The sequence below is a fragment of the Desmodus rotundus genome, chromosome 13 (assembly GCF_022682495.2).
Source record: "Desmodus rotundus isolate HL8 chromosome 13, HLdesRot8A.1, whole genome shotgun sequence".
Classification (NCBI taxonomy): Eukaryota; Metazoa; Chordata; class Mammalia; order Chiroptera; family Phyllostomidae; genus Desmodus; species Desmodus rotundus.
In genome coordinates this window covers 83,366,196-83,389,769 of record NC_071399.1, presented here as the reverse complement: position 1 = coordinate 83,389,769, position 23,574 = coordinate 83,366,196, and positions in this window count along the sequence as shown.

Below are 23,574 nucleotides of genomic sequence, written 5' to 3'. Positions count from 1 at the left end.
CCTATCCATTTGCTTGGAAAATTTGTTTCCAGACCTTCACTTTCAGTCTGTGTAGGTTTTTGTCCTGAGGTGGGTCTCTTGTAGATAGCATATGTGTGGGTCATGCTTTCTTATCCATTCAGCTATTCTATGTCTTTTGACTGGAGAATTTAATCCATTTAAATTTAAGATTACTATTGATAAGTACTTATTCATTGCCATCTTTTCATACCTGTGTTCCACTCTCTCTCTCTCCTTCTTTCTTCCTTTTCTTAAAGCAGTCCCTTTAGCATCTCTTGTAGAGCTGGTTTGCCAAACTGATTTTCTATTTCCTAACCCAGTAATACTCAACTTTTTATCTTTTAAGTCACATACATTCTTCAATAAAAGAGCCCACATTTCAACATAAGAAACACAAAAATTTCACTTTTTTCCAAATTGGAAATGCCTACATTCACATGCATTATAATGCTATTCACAAATTTAGAAATATAAGTCACTGCATTCATGTTAGGGGTGTGTATTATTGTCATTAGAGATTTTATGTCTGATGATACTGTATCTCTGGGACAGGGTAAATCCCATGATTGTTCTCGGTCAGTTAACAGAACTGTTACTTAGGCTGACAGGGCACAGTTAAAAATGGCCAGCAAACTGTGGGTGCAGTGGTGTGGAATACTCCAAAGAAGGACAAAAACCATTAGAAAGGAAGCCCAGGAAATAAATAGAGCACGAGCCTCAGTTTCCAAGTTTATCCTCGTAAATTCTCCATAGCAGGTCAGCTCAGCAATGTATTCCTACTCGCAACTGTATGCGGGCCCTGAGTTAGAAAAAAAAATCCCTGGAATATGTAGAAAATCCTTCTCATTACCAATGGGCTGGAAACTGGGACATACATTATCTGAAAGATTAGACAGCCTAAGTGTTTAAAGGAACATTTTTCGGATCTTTCACTTTCATAATGTGAACTCTTTCCTAAAATTAGTCTGTTACTGCTTCCACAATAATCCTTCTTCCATTTTATCAAAGTAAATCACCCCTCCTGGTCCCAAATTTTGTTATGAGCTTTAGACCCCACGAGATACTCTTGTAGCATCTTCTACAACTGACAAAGCACAGAAAACCCTGAGAGATTTCCATCTTTCTCTCCTTGTACATATCCTCTTACGCACACAGCATGGCATTACAAAGCAGGGCATTTGGGTTTGTGTGAGATCTTCTGAATTCTGTTGTCTTCATGGGATCTTCTGAATTCAGGCTTGGGAGAGTTGCACTGTAAGATTAATGACCAAATTTATTGAAAGTTTTTTTATTCTGAGTCTTTCCTATCATGAAAAAATACAGTACTTTTGAAGGAGATTCTTATAAAAGAATCACAGCTAAGTAAATATCAGCAACACATAGCTATAAAAATGTTTTTACCATGTATGCAAAAATAAATCATTCTTTTCCACTATTCTCCATATTCTTCCCTGCAAAGTTTTAAAATATTACTTTCAAAGAGCCAAAGCAAAATAGATTATTGACTTGTAAACTCTAATGGTAATATTTTCAAGGACTAACATATTTTTTTCATGATTCATTGGCTAAAAGTCTAAAGCTAAGACTTGGTTATTATTTCTTTGAGATTCAAAAGAAAGTCATATTAAGAAATATTTTTATATTTGTTCCAATTATAGCTAACCTCTATCATATTTCACCTTATATATTTAGTATCTTTTACCACCTATAAACAAAGTGTAAAATTAATTTTATCCCAGGGATGAATTCATTTTAACAGTATATACCTTTCTAGTTCATTGAGTACATTAAAATGCTTTATTATAATATACATAGTTAATCGAGTTGTTTTTGACTGTGATACTGAACTGTTATTTCATTACTCTACAAAGTTCAATCTAGGATTTTAATATCTCTACATAAACATTTTACAGAACTAGAACAAATAGTCCAAAAATGTATATGGAACTGCAAAAGACCTCACATAGCCCCAGCAATCTTGAGAATAAAGAACAAAGCTGGAGGTATCACACTGTCTGATATCAGACTATACTACAAGGACCTACTGATCAAAACAGCATGGTACTGGCATAAAAACAGATACATACATCAATGGAATAGAATAGAGAGCCCAGAAATAAACCTATGCCTATATGATCAATTGATATTTGACAAAGGGGCCAAGACACTCTATTCAATAAGTGCTGTTGAGAAAATTGGACAGATACAAGTAAAAAAGAAACTAGACCACCTTCTTATACCATATACAAAAATAAACTCAAAATGGATTAAAGACTTACATGTAAGACTCTAACCATAAAACTCCTAGAAGAAAACATAGGCAGAAAATCTTGGACATTTCTCCTAGCCATATTTTTTTCTGATATATGTCATGAGCAAACTGTAGATCATCCACATAATGGAATATTATCGAGCAATAAAACGGAGCTGACTACTGACTCACACAACAACGTGGGCAGACCTCAAAGCGCTCTGCTAGGTGAAAGGAGCCAGATGCAAAGCTGTGTTTTCATGTATACCATAGCCTTGGAAAGGTGAAATTATGGAGACAAAAAACAGATCAGCACTTGGCTAGGGGCTCGGGGGAGGAGGGGTTGACTGCAAAAGGCACTGGGGAATTTTTGGAAGTAATGGAATTGTTCCTATTTTGCTGGTGGTCAAGTGTCAGAACCATGCACTAAAAAGGTGACAGTTACACCTCAATTCAATGTAAATTATACCTTAATTTTTTTAAAGAAGAAATAGTTCCCATAAACTTAGCTCTGATGGGCATGTGCAGACACATGCCCATCACTCCACTGCAGGGGACTTCTTTGCTCCTCCTGTTCCCTGCAGAAGGGTTCCCAGCCGTGCTCCTCAACAGGAGCGAACTGAATTTTAGGCAGGAGAGTTGACGGTTACTTGGGACTGCAGTGTACTTTGCAGGATGTTTGGCAACTCTGGAACTCATGTGCTAAATGCCAGGGGCATCCACACACATTTCCCAAAGTCCCCTGGGGAATGAATATGTCTGCACCCCAGCTGAAAACCACAGGCTGGACACGTTTTCCCCCGACTCTTTCCAAATGAAGAGGGGTGAGTTCTTTAATTCATCAGAGAAGGAGGAAGAATTGGTGTGTTTGGCTCACTCTTCCCTTTAATTGGGGTTGGGAGGAGGGCTGCTTATCTTTAGAAAAAGTGCCTTCTAGTCTGCTCTGTCCACGAGTGGTGGACCTGACTGTGCTTCTGGCCACATTCTGGGGTTGGGAAGTATGGAACACAAATTTACAAGAGTTTTAGAAAGCCACCCATCAGCATACCTGCCCTTGTCCTCCAAGCTAGCCTTTAGCAGTCGGGGTGCTGGCGTTTCAGTCTCCACCAGTTTGACTCCTGTGTCTGTCTTATTGGATCTTGGAAGGGAAGGAGAGGGATGTTATATACACATCCACTGCCCCAGATTTACATAATGTTAATTAGCAGAAATATCAGTGGGTTACCTCATGTCTTCCAACCTCCAGTTCCTGATATCACACACCCTGAGAATATGAACCCAGTTGCTGGAACTCACCGTAACTCTGGTGCTATGAACTTTCTGGAATTAGTTCAGTGGGTGTGGACTCAAAAACACTGCCATTACTTCTCACAGTATACCAATTGTTTCTCACTTCTTCCTCCACCTTTAAATCTAACAAGTCAAGGTTACATGCAAGCTGTCTCCATCCTGGTAACCCAATGTCAGTCTCTCTAATTGTGTCACCGAGGGGCTGACACTAACTCCTGTACTGCAGCTTTTACTCTGCACACAGTGTAAATGGAACCTGCTGTGTGAGGTGGAGACAAGCTTTTTCTTTGAAGTGGGGAACCACTCTTTTTAAAAGAAGAAAGTCTTTATTTTGTGGGATAATGGAACTGTCATAACATGAAACGTGATCAGATCTTTCTGTCAGTGACTTCAAAAGCTAGGCACACTACCACATGCATTCTGAGGTTGGAAATTCTTGTTTTAAAATGGCGTTCTGAAAAGGCAGAGATGTGCTAGCCTCTGAACGTGAATTAAGTAGTCAATTTATTCCTTCTATCTTATCACAGAGCCTTTCCAGTACCCTCCTGAGTTCTTAGCATCCTTGTTCTTTCTCTGATATAATCCCACAGAATGGTTGTAACTAGTTGACTAGTCTAATAAAATATGTAGCTAAAGTAACTGTATTATTTAAATTTTTCATCTTCGTTCCAAGATACTATGATTTAATGTGGAGCATCACCTCTTTGTACTCTTTAACATTTGCTTTTTAAAAGGATTTTCAATTTTAGCCAAAATCACATAGGGTGGTCTTCAGGCACTAGAGCAGAGCTTGTAGGAAGGACGTGGGGTTCTCAGAACCCCTCAGATAACATGGCATAAATGACTCTTCTTGGGAAATACCAGCTTCTGGGACAGAGTTTCTGAGCTTCTTACTTTCTTACAATTTGCATATATCAAATGTGAGTACATTTTGTCACATTATCTGAGTTGGGCTGCTATGCATTACCTTATTTTGGAGGGACATTTAATTCAACAAATGTTTATTTAGCACCTAGGATGCACTGGGGACACTAATCATTACAATAAAAAATAGACAGTCTAACCCTTTGCCAGCCATTCTCCTAAGTATTTCTGGGTATTGATTCATTTTAATCCTCACAGCAATGTTATGAGGTAATTCCTATCATTAACTGCTCTCTTCTGCAGATGAAGAAAGAGGCTGCAGGGGGAGAGGGGGTGATGTCATTTAGCCAAGGTCCTACAGCTGGTGAGTGATCGATTTGGTTGGAACTCTCACATTAGGCTCAAGGCTCTGCTGCAGGGGTTACTGTTGGAGGAGACTAATAAAAATTCCATTTCGAAGATAATTCCATGTCTGCATATAATAAAAACAACAAACACATGATAAAATTTCTGCAGAATGGATCTAATTATAAGATGATTGTTTTTTAAGTGGCATTACTTTATTCATATTTATAGTTCTTTTTTCCCAAAGTTAATTATTTCTCCCATAACTTCTGAAAAATAGCAGCAAATTTTACAGACATAGAATATGTAAGTTTATCACAGGACATTATAACACTTCTGCATTTTAATTTGTAAATATGAAGCATCTCTATTAATAGTGGCCTCTTTTCTCTTGGAAAGGGAGCCTTACAAAATAATTAAAAACCTGTGTTTAGAATATGCATGCCACTCAAACTGCTTGAAAAGCAAAAGCAAAATTTGATAACTTTTAAATGAATTTGTAAAATATTTTTTAACTTCATCATTAAGATTTGTTTGTATAGAGAATATCATGTACTACATATTCTCACTTTTAATTTATAGTCACTGATATGCATGTCAACTTTATAGAATGGCTTTGATAAATATGTCAAATCTAGCTAGGTCTCAACCAAACCAAAACCAGAGCCACACACAATATTCGCTATAGTAGCTACCAGTGCCCAGGGAGAACTCACGTACAGGTCTTTTGTTTGCATATTAGGTTTTGAAAAATGTAGGAATTATGGACCAATGAAAATACTTTAGGTACATGGATTTCTCAGTCTACCTTTTTGAGAAAGTTATTTATATCAGTACTCTCTTCTGCAGTTGTAGAAATAATGTAATTATTCTTTCAGTTAATTTATTCTAGATTGACAAACTGCTTAGAAATTAAAGCAGGAAAATCATCTTTGGGCTCTGTAAAGAAAGAAAACATTAGAGAAGGAAATAACTATTTGAACATGTTGTGGTTCTCTAACTTGCATATATGTCTTACATTTTGGTTATAAAACATGATTTTTTATGTTAAACATTCTTCTCAAAGTAGTCAGTTTGTTGGTGACACACCGCTTGGTCCTGGAGGGAGCCTGGGGACACTGCTAGCCGCCTGGGAAGAGAGAGAGGGTGGCCCACACCCACAGGCCCTCCACTCTTCCCTTTGAAGTGAGGCGCATCAGGAAGAAGGCAAACTTTTAATGGCTTTATAATTGATTAACCTCAGTCAACTTTGGTAATTAAATTAAGCAAATCGCTTAATTTCCTGATAATTGCATCAATTGAAGAAATGAAAAGCTGGTGAAAGATTAAATTTGCTTCTCAGAATCTGGAAGAATATTTAGTAACTTACAAAGTGGAACAGCTGGTATTAGTGGTAGAAATGCACTTGGTGGGGACTTTGGGGACCTGGATCTGAGTCCCTGCCAGGCCACACACCAGCTGATGGGTTTTGGTAAACCATGTAAGCTCATGGGACTTGGTTGCCTCCTGACTCAAAGTAAAGGATAAAATAAGAAAATGATGAACTGTGTCTTTTTGTTCTCTTCTCCATTCGTTAATCTGTTCACAAAGAGGCCTGTTCTCCCCTGGAGAGGTTAAAGATAAGGCAGGTCTGGAGGCCCCGGAGTATGGAAAAATGGGACCAGGAGACCCCTCCCAGCTTGGCCGATTCCTTGAGCACCTACTACTGTCTTCTGAGTCCCGTTGTTCCCTGAAAAGCCAGCAGAGAGGGACCTCCTCACCCTTCACAGGGCCATACTCACACGAAGTGGATATCATGATTGTATTGGAGCTTATGCTTACACAATTTACCGTATTTTTGCCCTGTATAATGTGCACTATTTTGGCCCACATTTTTGAGGGAAAAATAAGGGTGCGCATCATACCTGGGAATCAGCAGTAAAACGTGGGTGCGTGTTGTACATGGCAGAACACGTGTTAAATAAAATGTTAGTAGTATCTCAACATTAAAAAGATTTCAGAGGAAGCGAATCCATTCTTCTTTTGAGTATTGCCTTTTAGAAAATTCTAAAATTAATTATATTAAATCACTATCGATCAAAAAAACAAATTTACCTGACATGGAGTGCTTTCACACATGTCTGTTTGCCTGAAATTGTTATAAAGACATTTTTATTTTAGCCAATCATTTTATATTTGTAAAAATTCATTTTCTGATACATGCTGTGTGGCTCCTGACTTAGAATGGATTGCCCTGAAGCAGACCTAAGGTGAGGATTTAGGTGAAAGCGACTAATTAGGAAATGTAATTATAGATCAGTGGGGACCTAAAACAGGGAAGGGAAAGGTAGGGAGGGGCATGGTCACCACATGCTAGGCCACAAACAAACTTCAGCAGATTCAAAAGGATTGGAAGCATTCAAAGTATGTTTACTGACTACAACTGAATGCAATTAGAAATAAATCAACAAGAAAGAAACTCGGAAAATTCAATAAATATGTAGAAATTAAATAACACACTCCTAAATAACCAGTGGATCAAAGAAGACATCACAAGGGAAAATTGAAAATACTTGGAAATGAGTAGAAATGAAAATACATATACAACATTTATGGCATGTAGCTAAAACAGTGCTGGGGGAAGTTTATAGCTATAGATGCCTATATTAAAAATTTATGATCTACAAGGAACCATATTACCTATGCTTGACAAATCCTCCAGCGTTTTAAATAAGACATGTAGACTTGCAGAAATATGAAAAAAAGGTGCCATAATATAAATTAAAGGTGAGGAATATAGGTCATTTATAGTAGAATTCTTAGTGATTGCATTTCTGGTGAATTAAGATGAATTAAGATGCACATTACTGAAAACACAACTCATATTATGACCTTTAAATCAAAACAAGAGACAGAAACTGGATAAGCATTTTGGCTATTTTTATTGATCATATTTTATGATACATAATATTAACCTTATAACCAGAGGTGAGCCCTCATTATATAGAAATCAACCTTGAGTTTAAAATGTTTCCATTTATATTATTTTAAAAAGGGAATAAATACTAATTTGTGTTCTCTGCGTGCTGCAATGTCAGTTTGATTTTGTAGTTTTCCGACTGTTTTGTAAGGAAATGATCTTCCTGTTCCATTTAGTTGAAAAGGAATATCATTTATATTTTAAATGACTATTATTTGTCAGGACTCGTTAGGCATTTTTGTGCACATTTGTTCATGCCATTGTTTCAGCTCTCCTGAGACACGCGTTGTCACCATCTCTTTACAGAGTAAGAACTGAGGCTGTGGGAAATGGCATAATCTACCCAAAGCCATAGCCTGTAAATGGGGGAGGTGGATTTGAAAAGGCCTGGCCCACGCCTGAGCTTCTCCTTTTTCCATACTCCAGACTGCCTGCAATTGGCCACCTTCATTTCTGCATTTTTCTGGGGGAATCCCACCTAGTGCTTTTAGCCTGTACTTTTCCTGAAAATTATCTCAATGGCAGCATGTAAGAAAAACCTTCGAATTTCTCTTTTTATTACTTCAATTGCCAGAGAAATTTTGTATTGTATCTCTCATCTTACCAGAATGATTATTTGAAGTACCTCTCTGATTCAATTTGTGAAATTAAAGTTCTGATGATTCCTCAAAGATTACTCTGTCTATTTATATATGTCTGTTCAAGCTTCAAAAAGATTTAAGACTTTTAATTCACTTTTTTAAGGCTTTAAAGTGCTTCAAGTTCCTTGGCATGCGTTGTCCTCTTTGGAATTTGATTTGAATTGATTCTAGTCTGAACTTATTTTCAAGAACTGAACTGACTACCCTTTTGCTCTGCAGGACAATACTCAACCAACAGAGCCGTGCAGACCAGAGCAAACCTTATTTGTTTCTTGTATTTTCTTTTCCATTTTTAGATCATATAAACTCTTTGTTGTCACGACACTGGTCAAAATTTAGCTGTGCAATTTGACTTATATGCATGTAAAAACCCAAACATATTTGTTTGTTTTATATTTTTTTGAGAATTGGTGTTCCTCTGCAAAATGCCGCATGTATTATGTGCTATTGATTGATGGATGGATGACAACACTAATACATTCCTTCATCCATGTTATAAATCACAGGCCTTTTACTGGTTTACGGTAACCTGTTCACGTTGAATGCATGATGAAATCACTTTGCCTACAAGAGCTAATATAAAAAAAAGAGCTTTGCAAGCTAAATGGGAAATTCAGCTGAGTTAGATAATAGCATTGATTGGAGAGCGAATCTCTCTCTCTCTCTCTTTTTTTTTTTTGTCTTTAACATCCAATAGCAAGTAAGAAAAGGTTAGACATTGCAAACTTTCTTCTCTCCCTTCTCTGTATCTTTGACCCAAGATAAATTTCAATTATGCAAACCCTATTTCCTGTTGCTAATCACCTACTGCAGTCAGTATTCTTCAAATAGTCATTAAGGGGGGGATGAGATCTCCGTCTCCGTCATTTCTGAAACTAAGAGAAAATTTGGAGCAGCCCATTAACAGAACAGGAAATTCCCTAATATCCTCAGGATATGTATAGAAACCCATCACAATTAAATAGAACAGGAACTAGCATCTCTTGGGGATATTTATTAAATAGACTTGCCTAAATAAGTCTGACAAATACATTATCTTTTCAAGAGTCTAATCACCAAGATCCATTTATCTAATTAAGTGACCCTCAAATACCCTCATTTTTCTCTGGAAACTCCTCTATGATAATGAATTTACCAATAGGAAAGCCAGCTTGCTAAAATGGGTAACAAGATAACTTATTTGTGCATCTTTTGTATTTCCTTTGTTAGATAAAAGCATTCAGAGAAAAGAAAAAAGATAACTCTACCCTTCAAGACTGAAAAAAGTAACTTTTCCTAAACAAATTTTCAAGGAAAATGAAAAACATTATTTTTACTTCATTATGATTTGTGGCAGTAGCGATAAGATGAGTGAGGGAAATATGTGTTAAACAACATGAATTTTATTTGTAATAGAAAGGAAATTTCAACTTTTTTCTTTGATGTAGTAAAAACAATAAATATCATTATTCCAGACAATCAAACAATAATTATCTCATAAAAGACAGAGAACAAGCTTTAAAATATTTCCTCACAAAATACAGACTTGTTATAACACAATGTGCTCTGCAATGAAATTCAGCAAAATAGAGGCCCGTTCAAGGAGCATTAGTCATCAAACTACTGGAAATACCTTTGGATGCCAGGATCTTTGCAATTTAATCTCTCATTAATTTTTTTCTTTTTGATACAAAACCTCCCCAGCCATCCCCAGCAATCCAGGTTGAACTAAATACAAAATTCTCTTCCAGGCATTCTTCCTTCTCCCTTTGGCACCACGTGCTTATGTGGGTCCCTGTGTTAGAACATTCTCCTTCACTTCTAAATTCCAAGAGGCAGTTCTAGAGAATGAGAAGATCAAAGATTCTGAAATTGGGAAGAAGGGAGTCTGAACTCGAACTCTGCCTTTTACTGACTGTGCAACAGCGGGGAGTATTAGAAACAAGGCAATTGGTCCCAAATGGAGTCACTTATGCTAAGCCCCGTATCACCAAACAAAGACTTAATTCATTTCAGCTCTCTCAGAAATGGAATCTAAACCAATCATGAACTGGCTGATTAGCTCTAGTTGGTAATCTGCCTGAGAGACGCTGCCGTTCCAGGAAAGAAAATAACTTGCAATAACCCACCTGTTTTTTTTTTTTTTGCCTCATATAACTTTGTTGGTACTGCTCACTTCTGAGTATAAGATATTTCATCATATACCTCTCATTGGAACTCTTTTCTCTTTGCTAGATTGGATGCTGCCTAATTCATGAATTGATGAATGAGGCCCATGAGAACTTTAAAATGTACTGAGTTAAATTTTATTTTATTTTTTAACAGAAGGAAGCTTTGGAGTTTAGTTTTGTCATTTGTAAACTGCCAAAATATCATTTATCTCATGGGATTTGTGTGAAGATTAAAAGCGGAGGTCTATGGCATGCGAATTTCTATATAAACCCTACCCTTCCATAGGATATTTGTAGCAATTGCAGCGATTGCGATACCTCCTTTAGACATCCTACACCAAGCCTGCCTCCCCTTTGGCTATTTTTACATGGTTTGTGTAGTCAGTCAACTTTACAGTTTACTGAAAGCAGTTTCCAAACACTTGCTAAGAGTCATACTTGGTGCTAGATGCTGGTGAAGGTAGAAAACATACTCCCAGGAATCTGATGATCTCTGTTGAATGGGAATCTGGTTATTTGGGCTTTTCAGAGCTGGAAACACTGACTACTTTCACCCCACACTGAAATAATTATAAAGGGGTGGCTCTGAGGAGAGGGATTTACACCACAGCTAAGACTCTGGCCATAAGGTTTTCTCCTGCTACGCATTTCTGTCAGTCAGTAACAAGGATGAGATTAGAGAGATGGCCTCCTTTCTGAAGCCTATTCTTCAAATTCTAAAGGAAGCTACAATTAAGTTGAAGAAGAGGGAGCTTGGAAGGGCAAAAAAAAAAAAACTAATTATAAGTAAAAGTTTTCAGGCTCAAAACTTTTTGAAATCTTGCTAATGAAAATTAGCGAAAGAAATTTAGTACAAGCAAGGAAACAATAAGCCTGACCTAGCAAAACAGGATTATTTTAGCTCTAAATTAACCCTTAGGGACCCAAACCTCCAGTAGCAGGAAATGGGTTGCAAAAGTGCAGCCCTATGGACATGAACTAAGGGGGACCAGTGCTGGAGGGTTGGGGGTGCAGGGGGAGGGGGAGTAAAGGGGGAATATTGGGAAACTATAATAGCATAATCAATATACTTAAAATATACTTCAAGAAAAAGAAAGAGCATATTTTCCTTTCTTTCCTACTTTTGATGTGGCCTCAAAGAATAAGAACAAAGAAACCCCTTATAGTAAAATTAGGGGTGTGGGAAGCAGTTGATAAATCCTATAGACCAGAGATTACTGTACATTTTCTATTCTTCCCTCTTTGGGGAGAAAGTTCTTTTTATTTATTATTTTTAAAATTACAGTTAGCCTATTCCCATGACATCATTGGGTATTGAGTTTTCAAGCTTGTGTGTGTATGTAGCGATGGGGAACATGCTATTATTATTACTTTCCTTTTACTTCGTGGTTTTCTGGTCAGGGGAAGCACCACGTGGAGCTTGTGAAGACCATCTCTCAGAGATCCTGGGCTTTGCCCTGGGCGCCGGAACTGACCGGAATTTTGTAGTTGTTTTCCTTGGACAAGTGATGACTGTATTTTTCTTAAGAAAAGAAATGGGGATATTTTGGTGGTCAAAGGGGCAGTTTGTGGGAAAACCAGCTATTTGTTCCCTGATAGGCATTTTCTTCTTTCTTTCTTTCTTTCTTTCTTTCTTTCTTTCTTTCTTTCTTTCTTTCTTTCTTTCTTTCTTTCTTTCTTTCCTCTTTCTCTCTTTCTCTCTTTCTCTCTTTCTCTCTTCTCTCTCTTTCTCCTCTTTCTCTCTTTCTCTCTTTCTCTCTCTCTCTCTCTCTCTCTTTCTTTCTTCTTTTTCTTTCTCTCTTTCTCTTTTCCTCTTTCCCCTTCCTTCCCTCTTTTGTTCTATTAATATTATTATTTTTGCAATGGAAACGATTTTTACATTCCCCAGCCTCCTTTAAAGCTATTAGAAGTGATACATGCATTTATTTATTATTTATTTTTAACTTAATAAATGTTTTTGAGAAACGTCCATTTGTTGTTCCACCCAGTTGTGTGCTCATTGGTTGCTTCCTGTATGCGCCTTGACCAACGGATCAAACCTGCTTCACTCCAACCCTCTGAGGTACTTGGCCAGGGTGATGTAAGCATTTAGATTAAACCTTTAAAAAGAAAGAATTCTCTCACTTCTGGTTTTAATCTTACTTTTAAAAAAAGATTTTATTTATTCATTTTTTAGAGAGGGGACGGGAGGGAGAAAGAGAGGGAGAGAAATATCAATGTGTGGTTGCCTCTCATGTGCCCTGTCCTGGGGACCTGGCCTGCAACCCAGGCATGTGCCCTACAGTGGGAATCGAATCAGCGACCCCTTGGTTCACAGGCTGGCAGTCAATCCACTGAGCCACACCAGCCAGGGCTGGTTTTAACCTTTCTGTTGACTTGAATGTGGACACCATGGTGGTGAACCGTCTTGGGCCATGTGGCTGAAGGAAAAACTCTTAGTTTTATGAAGCCAAAGAAGGAAACTGGATTCCCAACAATCTTGGAGTCATTATATCAACACTGGATGATTTCACTCCTTAACTACAATGAGAGAAGAAGGGGGAGAAGGGAGGTGGAGAGGGAGAAGGAGGAAGAGAGGGAAAGGAAGAGAGAAAAGGAGGGAGGGTGAAAGAGGGTCAAAAGAGATCTACCTTTTAAAACCAATGTCATATTTGGTATATAAAATCATGGATTGAGTTAGTTCACTTAAGGCAGTGGTTCTTGCTGTGAAATGATGTTGCCTGCCCCTCAACCCCATCCCCCACCCCTGCAACACTTGGTAAGATCTGGAGACATTTTTGGCTGTCTGGGGCAAGGTGCTGCTGTCAGGAGGTGGGTAGAAGTAACAATGCTGATAAATATCGTACCATGTACAGGAGAGCCCCACAACAAAGAATTACTTGACCCAAAATGTCACTAGAGCCAAGTTTGAGAAACCTTGACTTAGGAAAGTGTTGGTAAAGTTAAAGAGGGACCCAAGTTGAAAGAAAAGATTAGTGGGCCCAGGGCACAGAGCAATGGCAGAAAGCAAACTGGGAAATCAGATAGGTCCAAATTGTTAAGGTTCTTTTAAGCCATGTGAAGGAGTTTAGACTTCATGCTAAGGGCAGCTAGAAATCAGGATTGAAGCAGGAGCTTAACATGATAGCATTTGCATTCTAATGACATAAATTTGGCTGCAGCAGGCAGAGTGATCTGGAATGAGCTGGTCTAGGGGCAATTTACCCCAATTTGAGAGACGGTGTCCCTGGCTAGGAAAGGAGAAAGCAGCAGTCAGAGTCAGGAGACTTTTGGTGGCAGAAGGAACATATTTGGTGATTGTTTTGATATGTTACTGGAGGAGAGAGAGGGTTTGTGGCTGACCGTATTTTCCTCTCTGGTTCAGAGGCACAGAGGTGGCGTTCACTGAGAAAAGGATCTTTCTTTTGCTGTATATTTTTTTCTGGCTTAGAGAAGACACCACTTAAGAGGCAAAGGGCTTAACAATAAACTCAATGACATCACCAGGTTCCTATAGGTAGTAGGAACTGGGGAGGAAAGCATTATTTTTCATGTTTAGTGAAACAAGCAAATTCTCAAGAACAAACATTAGAAACTAAAGTCCTAGTGAAGGTGACAATTTTTGTCTTGTGGTAAGTATGCTCTGTCATTTTGAGAGTGGTGTCAGACTGGCGTAAGTGATCTTGTCCGTCATCTTTGTAATTAAAAAAAAAAACAACAGGAAGAAGTACTACCAGTGTATCTGAGTTGTTATGGTTAAAAACATCTTAGCAACAGTAGGCAACTTTCGAAAGGTCTCCAAGTGCTCCTATGTCAATGACAGAATCAAAGTTAAATTTGAGAGTTATACTTAAAAAATCTTTTTCATTTAAAAATTTTTAAAAAGTATATACAAATATGGATCAGCTAACTCAAGAAATACAGCCTATCAATCCTACTTTCAGGATACATATTAAGAATTTGTAAATGTTAAGTGTACTGGGCACACATAAAAATAACTCTCTTGTAAGAATGGAAATCCCTCCCCAAGGTCTTTAGCAAATTTCAAGCCCCGTTAAGTTCTCTCACAATAAATAGTCATTAATTCTTAAGACTATTAATTCATTATTCGTAACACTATGATGGATAAACCAGATAAAACAGGCTTAAAAAAAAACTCACTGAAAAATGTTCATTTTATTAACTTCAAAGTTTAAAGCCATTTTAAAAATTATTGAAATGATTTGGATACATTTAAGAGAAATCACAACCAAAGAACTGTGATTTTGAAACCTAAGTAATTAACTCATGAAGTTTTAATGCGAATTTAATATTACACAATCCCCCCCGACACACAGTATGTGTAGCATTTTTGCCCACTGTTACCTTGGCAAGCCTCTACTACCAGTAGTTTTCTAAAGACGTGTGAAAAACCCCACAAAACCAAAATACTGCAACAGATTGTTGAAAATACACTATATATGTGTCAGTATTTCAACAGTTTTAAAATATTTTTTATTGGTTTGGATTTAAGTTTCAATATTTTGAATTCAATTTCCACAGATGCAGTGCTTCTAGAAAAATGAAAAGTTTAGGCCCTGCACACATACATATTTTTTCACCATTTAATATAGTCTGTAGCATTCACTTTAATATATTTTATTACAAATTTATTCTTTAATGTTGTCGCTTAGTCCCAATGTTTTATCCAATAGCACGGTGAAAATCAGAGTTCTTCTTGGTAGAAATGAAAATATAAAAATTCATTTGCTTCCTCTGCTGGAGAGAGATGGGTGTTCATTTAAAGAGACAATATGATTTTGAACTCTGGAAGACAATATATGTGTTTTATTTCTTAAATCCAAGAAGTGGCTCAATAAGCAAACACAATGGCATCTAGAGAGATGGAAATAAGGCACGTTTAGTAAGAGGCATTTTATTTTAAAGACGAATAAAAAGATGCATTTTTTGGAAAATCTTAACTTGAGAATGAAGATTTAAATGTTTGTTTCCAAAGTTCCCTTTAGTGCTTATCGTATGAGTTTACTTCCTAGAATTACCTGTCTATTTAAAAAGATGGAATACCTAGTTTGTGTTTCTTTATACATCGTGTGGGCTTTTGAGTACGGTACTTTTATAACATCAATATCCAAGCCCATAAAACAACAGGTCTCACATGGTTTTTAGCATTTGGAATTTATTTGTTTTTTATCTTCACCCAAGGATATGTTTATTGATTTTAGAGAGAGAGAGGGAGGGTGAGGGAGTGAGAGTGAGAGAGAAAGAGAAACATCGATATGAGAGAAACATGGATTGGTTGCTTCCCATACATGCGGGAACCAAGGATTGAACCTGCCAACTAGATATGAACCCTGACTGGGGATTGAACCCGCAACCTTTTGGTGTACTGGACGATGCTCCAATCAACTAAGCCACTCAGCCAGGGCTGGAATTTCTTTATTTTGATTTTTCTCTTCAACTTTTTCTTCAATTAATCTTTGACCATGTGTTCTGTTGCAATTATTGTGAAAGTTTACTAGCACGTCTGACAGTCCTGTGTTATCAGTTTATAAATATCAAAACCATGATCATTTCTAACACTTATTGTGCCCTAAATGCTAGGAATTCTGCTAAATTCTTTATGTAAATAATCTCATTTAGTCATTGCTCAAATATTTGAGGGTTGGTATTAAACTAGCTCCATTTTAAAAAGGAAGAAACAGAAGTCTAATAAATGAATAAATTGTCTAAGTGTAAATGACTAGTAAGAGGCCGGGCCAGGATTTTAAACCAGGCTGCCTGACTCCAGACTGTAGCCCAAGCATTTAACCATCGTAAGAATGTTTGAGTGATGTCTACAGTGATACGTCACATGAAAATTGTAACACTGTTTTTAAACCAATAAAAGCTTATCTATGTTACCACCGAGCTGCCATTTCTTCCTGCCAGACAGTATATTAATGCAAGTTGCCCATGAAATCGAAGTCTGTCGGAGAGTCATTGTTCTCTCAGACGGGTGCAGGGGAGACAACCTGATTAGGCTTTATGGGGAAATGCATTGCACATAGGACTCCCAGGTTCGGAACTTTGATTCCCTGGGTCAAAAGGTCACAGTTTTCTCATTGTTAAAATGGATGTGCCTCTTGCAGGGAAGTCATAATAATAAATTTGAAAAGATCTGTATGATGCGCTGAGCCTTGCAACATGGAATAATATGCTCTATAAATACTCAGTCAAAAAACCTATCAGCCCAAAAGCCAACTTGAAGTGTAGTTATACTCTTGTGAACCATATATGGTAATGGAATAGAAAATGACCTAGAAAAAAAAATCTTTTATACTGTTTGAAGTTTCAGTTCAATGCCCTAAAGCTGAAGAATTTTGAATTAGAGCATTAATACTGACTTCTCACCAATTTAAAGGAAATATAAGAATGCATCTTCTGCTTTTCGATGATACAGTATAGTAAGAATGTCATATAGAACCATTGAATCTATGGCTACTTGAATGAGTTGCTAATTCTAAATATTGATACCTTAGCTGATGACTGCTGATTAATTGATTGATTTGACCAATTGCATACCTGATTATGAACCACTCCTAGGCCTGCTCTATTAAGCAAATACATTAGTACCGAAATTTTGATTGTGACTATGCAACACATAGTTTAAGAGATAGGAACTATAATAGTTAAATCCATCAATTAGTTCATTATAAACCATTTGAGGTTTATACTTCTAAATTATCTGGGTAACAAAAAATTGTCCACTGAATTTTGTACACCATAGTTACACACAAAACCAATTCCTCAACCAGAAAATAGTAATTCTATTTCTAATACCAAAATACCTCCAACACAGGTTGACAACCATGCACAGAAAGATCTCTTTAAGAAAAAATTGCACTAGAGGTACTGATAATCTTTCCAACGGACCCGTGAGCATCGGGTCTGCCTGCCGCAGCACCTCGGGAAACTGTTTTTGTTGGATACACATTTCAGAGACACAAGCGTAATTGGGAAAGGTGGGCAATGACAAGGGCTGTGCCATCTAGTAGTAAACAAAGTTTTATACTCTATGCCTGTAATTTCTCTTTTCCACTTGGTCAGTAAGTGTGTATGATCCTTCCTCACTTGTTTCCTTTTCCGAGGCTATCATAAAATCGTCGCATGACTAAGCCAGAAGAATCTAGACAATTTAAAAGTGATCTACTCCAAAACTATTCAATCCTTGCTCCTTATAATTCTTGGGTTATAACATAAGTAGTCAGATATTTGAGTACCTTCCCCCTACTTAGTAAGAAGAAATCCATTTAGCTGATTTGTCTGTTAACTTCTCACATAACATTTCATAAAATGAAATGGTCTGAGTATCCTTGATCTTACTAAAATTACTCCCTTTTTAAACAGGTGAGGAAAATGAAGCCTTGAGATGCGAAGCAACATATTTCTACAAGATATTATGGCTTAAATGTTAAAAAAAATACAGGTGAGACTTGGGTTTCTTGGCTTCCATACTGAGTAGTTTTGCTGCCCAACAAATTGGGACACACTTAATGGCTTAGAGCAACACACACTATTTCAAAGTGTCTGTGAGGCAGAAGTCCAGGAACAGCTTAGCCGGGTCCTCAGCAAAGCTGCAGTCAAGGTGCCACTCAAGGCTGCATTCTCATTTGGAGGCTCAACCGGAGGAAGCTCTGCTTCCAAGCTCACTCGGTTGTGGCAAAATTCATTTCTTTATGGCCATGGGATTCAGGCCAGCTTGCTTCCTCAAGGCCAGCACCAGGCAGAATGCAGCCCAGGCAAGGCAGGTGCTACATTTTCATGGAATCCTGTGCCTCCCATCATACCTCCCATATTCCATTGATTAAAAGCCAGTCAGTTTCTGTCCACATTCAGGGAAGAGTATCACACAAAGGCCCAAAGGCCAAAGGTGGCATCGTGGAGACCATCTCAAAATTTGTTCACCAAAGTGCGATGTTATTTCAACTGTCAAAAGATTAGTAGGCAAGAAGGACACTATTGTTGCTTTAAAATCTGTCTGTACGTTTTTTTTATATTCTCCTCTTCGAGTGCAGTCCCTTGAAACTGGGCTGGATACAGTGATTCATTTCCAACCAAGAGAATTTGGTGAAGCGCAGGTGAGTGACTTCTGAGACAGAAGGCGTTAGGACCTTCTCTGTGCTGTCTTGCTTGGATTACTCACTCTGAGGAAACCAGCGGCCAGGTCACGAGGACATTAAAGCAGTCCTGCTGAACAGGATGTGTGTCAAGAAACCGAGAGAGAGCTCCTGTCAAAAGCCAGCCTCGGGTTTCTGCCAACAACTAACTATGTGAATATTGACCTTCTGCTAACAGCCACATGAGTCAGCAATTTTGGAGCAAGAGTCTCTGGCCCCAGTCAAGACATTAGATTTCTGCAGCCCCAATCAATACTCCCTGGGGAGAGAAGCTGAGCTAGGCAACTCAGCTGAGTCCCTCCCAAATTCCTAACCCACAAAAATGGTAACATTCATGAGTTTCGTTACTCAGTAATAGATAACTAATAGAGACACAAGGTAGTTTATTGTCTGGTTTCATACGGCAACTTTGTTTCTGAGAGATTGCATTTTACATTTTTAAAAATCCTCTAAGGGTTGTGTTTTATTTTCCCCCTTAAAGTGACACCAACTCAAGAGAGAAATGTGCATGTCTGTTAGCATCTAAGACATCTTTGCAGGAAAAATAAAATGTCCATGCCGTGTCCTAAAGCTGTGATCAGAGGGGTAATTTCTCCTAGAACAAGCTGTGCTTAATTTAACATTCAAATCTCAGAGCTGCCTTAAACCTTTTCCGACGCATATTAAAAGGACTCTATGCTGCAGATGGAGCAGCACATTTTCTGCTGAGAAACGTTCCAAAGATAAAGTAAGAAGGATGAGAACACTTGTGCTTGGTCTGATCCAGGTGAGTGAAGCCTCAGAGCCGATGCTAATGAATTTGCTCAAAACTTGACTCAGAGAAAACAACCAAAAGAGAAAACCTTCACAGGGAACTATCACCCTAACACCCTAACACCCACTGACGGAGAGCCTGTGAATTGACCCTCCCCCAGCTGTGAATTCAGGAGCAAAGCAACACAGAAGGTCACCCAGTCGGATTGGTTCTCTCAGTGGGACTGCATACTCTAGTCCCAGTGAAGAATTAAACCCTGTTTGTGAGCACTGAAGTTAAAAGGGCAGTTGTTTCTGGTTATCGAAAGAACTGGCTCTACAATTAGATGCTAGCCTGGTAGCAATTATTCCTCACTTCTTTGCTACTCTTATTCTTATTTTTCTTTTTATCTTTCATCATTCCACTTCTACAGTGAAGAGCTCATTAAGCCATGATAGAATACTTTCATTTTCCACTTCAAAAATGATCTTTGCATACTTTCGTCTCCCAAAACACACCTATTTCACAAATAGCCTTATTACTCTTCCTTGGTATTGGTGTTTCATTGGTCAAGTTGAAATTAACTAATGTATATTCCACGGAGCAAGAAGCAAAATGCCTATTAGTTTAATTTAATCCACATTAAATTGTGATATTTGTGCCTTAAAGGGGTAAATTTGACAAGACCCGAATTTAATTTATCAAGTATACTGGAGTAGGGAAGTAACAGCATGGAGACTGCTGCATCCGAGTTGGAAGTGTAATGAGATCCGCAGGCAAGCGCTCCATGAAATTAGCTGGGGTGCACAAGAATCCAGACATAGCAGTTACACGTAGCAAAAAGAAGCAGTTCTAGAGAGTGTGAAGCAATTAGTCAGATTTACAGGCTCAAAGTAGAGAAGGGAAACTTACTTAAGTTAAACTGAGAAGCATCCTACATCATCATTACATTGTATTGATCTCAGTTGAAAGCGGCTGGCTAGAAATGCTTGGTTTATCTTCACCATTAAATATCTTCACAGTGTTTGACTGGCAGCAGGAATATATAGCCCAGCATTTGAATTAGAGTAAATTACAAGCACATAGGCCTTTGCAATGGGTGCATGTGTCTGGACGAGACTCTCAGAGCATGTGGGGGAGTCAATGTTGATCTATATGCTGGTTGTATTTTTTAACATTCCTGCCAATACCCCAAGATAAAGGGTAAGCAAAACATTTGAAGAGGATGAAGAAGTGGATATGGCAGTGGTTCTAAGTGGCAGATAGGATGCACTATTTTAACTGGTTTTATATCAAAACATGTCATTGTCCATTTACTTATTGAATCGTCCTGCATATTTCTGACCAAGTTTATTTTCCAGAAACCAATATCCCTAAAACCAATATTGAATATAAAAGATACCTTTTATATTCAATATCTATGTTGAAATATCCCAGTAGAAAAACTGAAAAATATTTTTTTATTGATTTGTAGGAATATACTTATAAAATGTCAAACTGTTTATACTGGAGGCATCTGACCTCTGTGATTAAAATTTTGGATTAGAAAGAAGAAAACAAAATCAGTCCTACTTGCCAGTGAAACCCCTCCTTGAATCTGTCTTAGCACTATTTGGAAATGTACTATTCAAATGCCATGTGCATATTTTTAGCAATGAGCTAAAAATTAGAGATAGTCATTTTCCACAAAGAGAGGAATGGACCGATAGTTATTTTCACTAATTTTTTTTTTTTAGCATTGATCTTGAAGGGTTAAGAGAAAAAAGAGTAAGGTGGTCTAATGCTATCAGAAGACAGATGGGATGGTGTGTGTGTGTTCACATGCACTTGTGTTCTTTACGATCTTGTAGTTACCAGAATTGGTCAAGTATATACTCATGCACACAATGGCCAGCATGACTAAAATTGTAGACTAACTGAATTTCCCTTTCTAGAATTTACCATTGAAATCCTTCTGTGAAAAAGGCCAGGGTTTATTGGACGCTAACACGGGCCAGTGAAAGAACGACCTTCTTTAACATTTCTATGATACAAATATAAGGACAAGGTTTAAAAAAAAATCATGGTCCCAGTGGAATCTTTACCATTTCCAAATCTCTTAATGCCAAGGTTGGTGGGGAAGGAAAGCCTGAGTTCAAAAAACTTGCAAGATTTCTTTCTTTATATTGCTAAAGGTGAACATTGTGGTTTTCACCTTTTCGTTTGCTATTCTTTGTATCCATGTTTGAGAAACACTTTAATGAGTCCTTCTTTGTACAAATGGAAGGTATCAGGAACAACAAGAAAAATCCAGAGGCATCTTTCCTATGCGAGCTGATGCGAACATCCTTAAGGTTATCCAGTAGAATGCAGTGGTGTCCAGCAGCACATGAACAAGACAACTTTACCCAGGGATCTGCTTCCCAGAAACTTAAGGATAGCTCAATTTCAGGCGGATTTTATCCCATTAACAAACCAAATATGAACCCAAAAATCATTGTCCGTGGATGGTGAGATAGTGTTTTATGAAACTCGACACCCATTCTTCATGGTGCTGTGGATGTGCTGTACTTGCCCCTCCAGACCTTCCTTCAACCTGGCCCAGAAGATGGCCTGTATAGACTCCATCAAAGGACTGTCTCAGTCTCTGGGGTCCAGCTGGTTTCAGCCAATGGAGACACCTGTCACCCAGAGGAAATCCTAGAGTGAGGTCAGAATCTTTAGTTAGTTCCTGTTTTCCTTTCTAAATCATTGCTTCAGGTTCAGTGTGTCCTCAAAAAAAAAAATAGTTCTACCCTCCAGGTAGTTTTTCTATATGACTCCCTCCCTGTGACTTCTGGTGAACAGTCAATCTCTTGTGTCACCTACCCTTGGGGTGGGCCCAGCTGGGAATGGCTGGGGCAACGCTGACTCTGCGTCACATGCCTCAGTCTCCAGCAAGCTAGGCCTGACATCAGGGTGTAAGTCTTTTGTTTGTAATAAAAATGTCAAATATTTTCTCGTACTTTGTCTTTTGACTTTGATAGTTTTTACTATGAGTTAAAAAGTTGTTTTATATCAAAAAAGAAAAATACATATGCAGGGTTTCTACACTTATAAGGTAAACAAACTGTTATTAATTCACTCTTAGATAAAAACTTCTCATTGTGGAATTTAAGTTTTTTTATTTTTAATTCATGTCAGCATCAAACCTCTGTTTTTGCTACTAGCAAAAGGGACTGGACTATCCCACCTACTGCTGGGTAGTTAAGCTCTCCACCTAGACCCTGCTGGCAGGCGAAAAGGTGGTGAGTGCTTTCCAAGAATCAAACCCTTCTGATCATGATGTGCTAATAACCAAGGTCAGTGCTTGGCAAAAAGGCAAAGTTTGTCTGTTTCTTCGTGGTTCATTTTGCACTTTATTATTTTTTGGCAGCAAATCTTTCCCTCTCTTTCTAACAGGTTCATTTTGCTTCAAGCTTACTTTCATCGTGAGGCAAATGTGTTTATCCTAAAGCACACAGCTACTAAGCAATGCATATAAGGAGATACTCATTTTATTCCCATGCAAATTTGTCTTTTTGGCAAAACATCCTTTGTTCTGGAACTGTGGCCCCAGTAGGCCAGGTAGTCCATTGTTCTCAATGCTAGCGTGGAAATAGATTCACATATTCTCTCTAGTATGTTGTCAGACTGGGTTCACCAAGATGAACCGCTCCACATGTCTGCTTAGCACTTTGGAACCTTAAAAATGCTTTAATGTTTTATATTCTTAATTTTAACTGTGTAAAGTAGACGTTATTAGGTGGCTTTGTTGCTATTGTGTAGATAAAGAAACTGAAAATCAAAAATTCTAAATGATTAATCCAGAATATAGTAGCTGGAAGGTGGGCTGAAAACCCAGTCTTTGGCCTTGTGGCTCTATGATTTTTCTGCTAAATCTCCATGCCTCTTTAATTATAACTCAACTAAACAAAAACTGACTGTTTATGTCAGAGAAACTGGGGGTATGCTGTCCTTTATATTAATTCTGACATGTCAAATCATAGGGTTGTTTGATTTCTTTGTACTAACAATTGCAGTGAATTATAAGAGAGGTGAACTTATAATTCTGGCGTTAGCTCTCACACAGTCATTGATATCTGTCAACTCACAGGCAGGTACATTTGCTTAGAAGTGTTTACCTGGTGATTGGGTTTGTCCTGGGCCGTGCTAGCCACTGTCACGCAATGCAGAACGACTGCACTT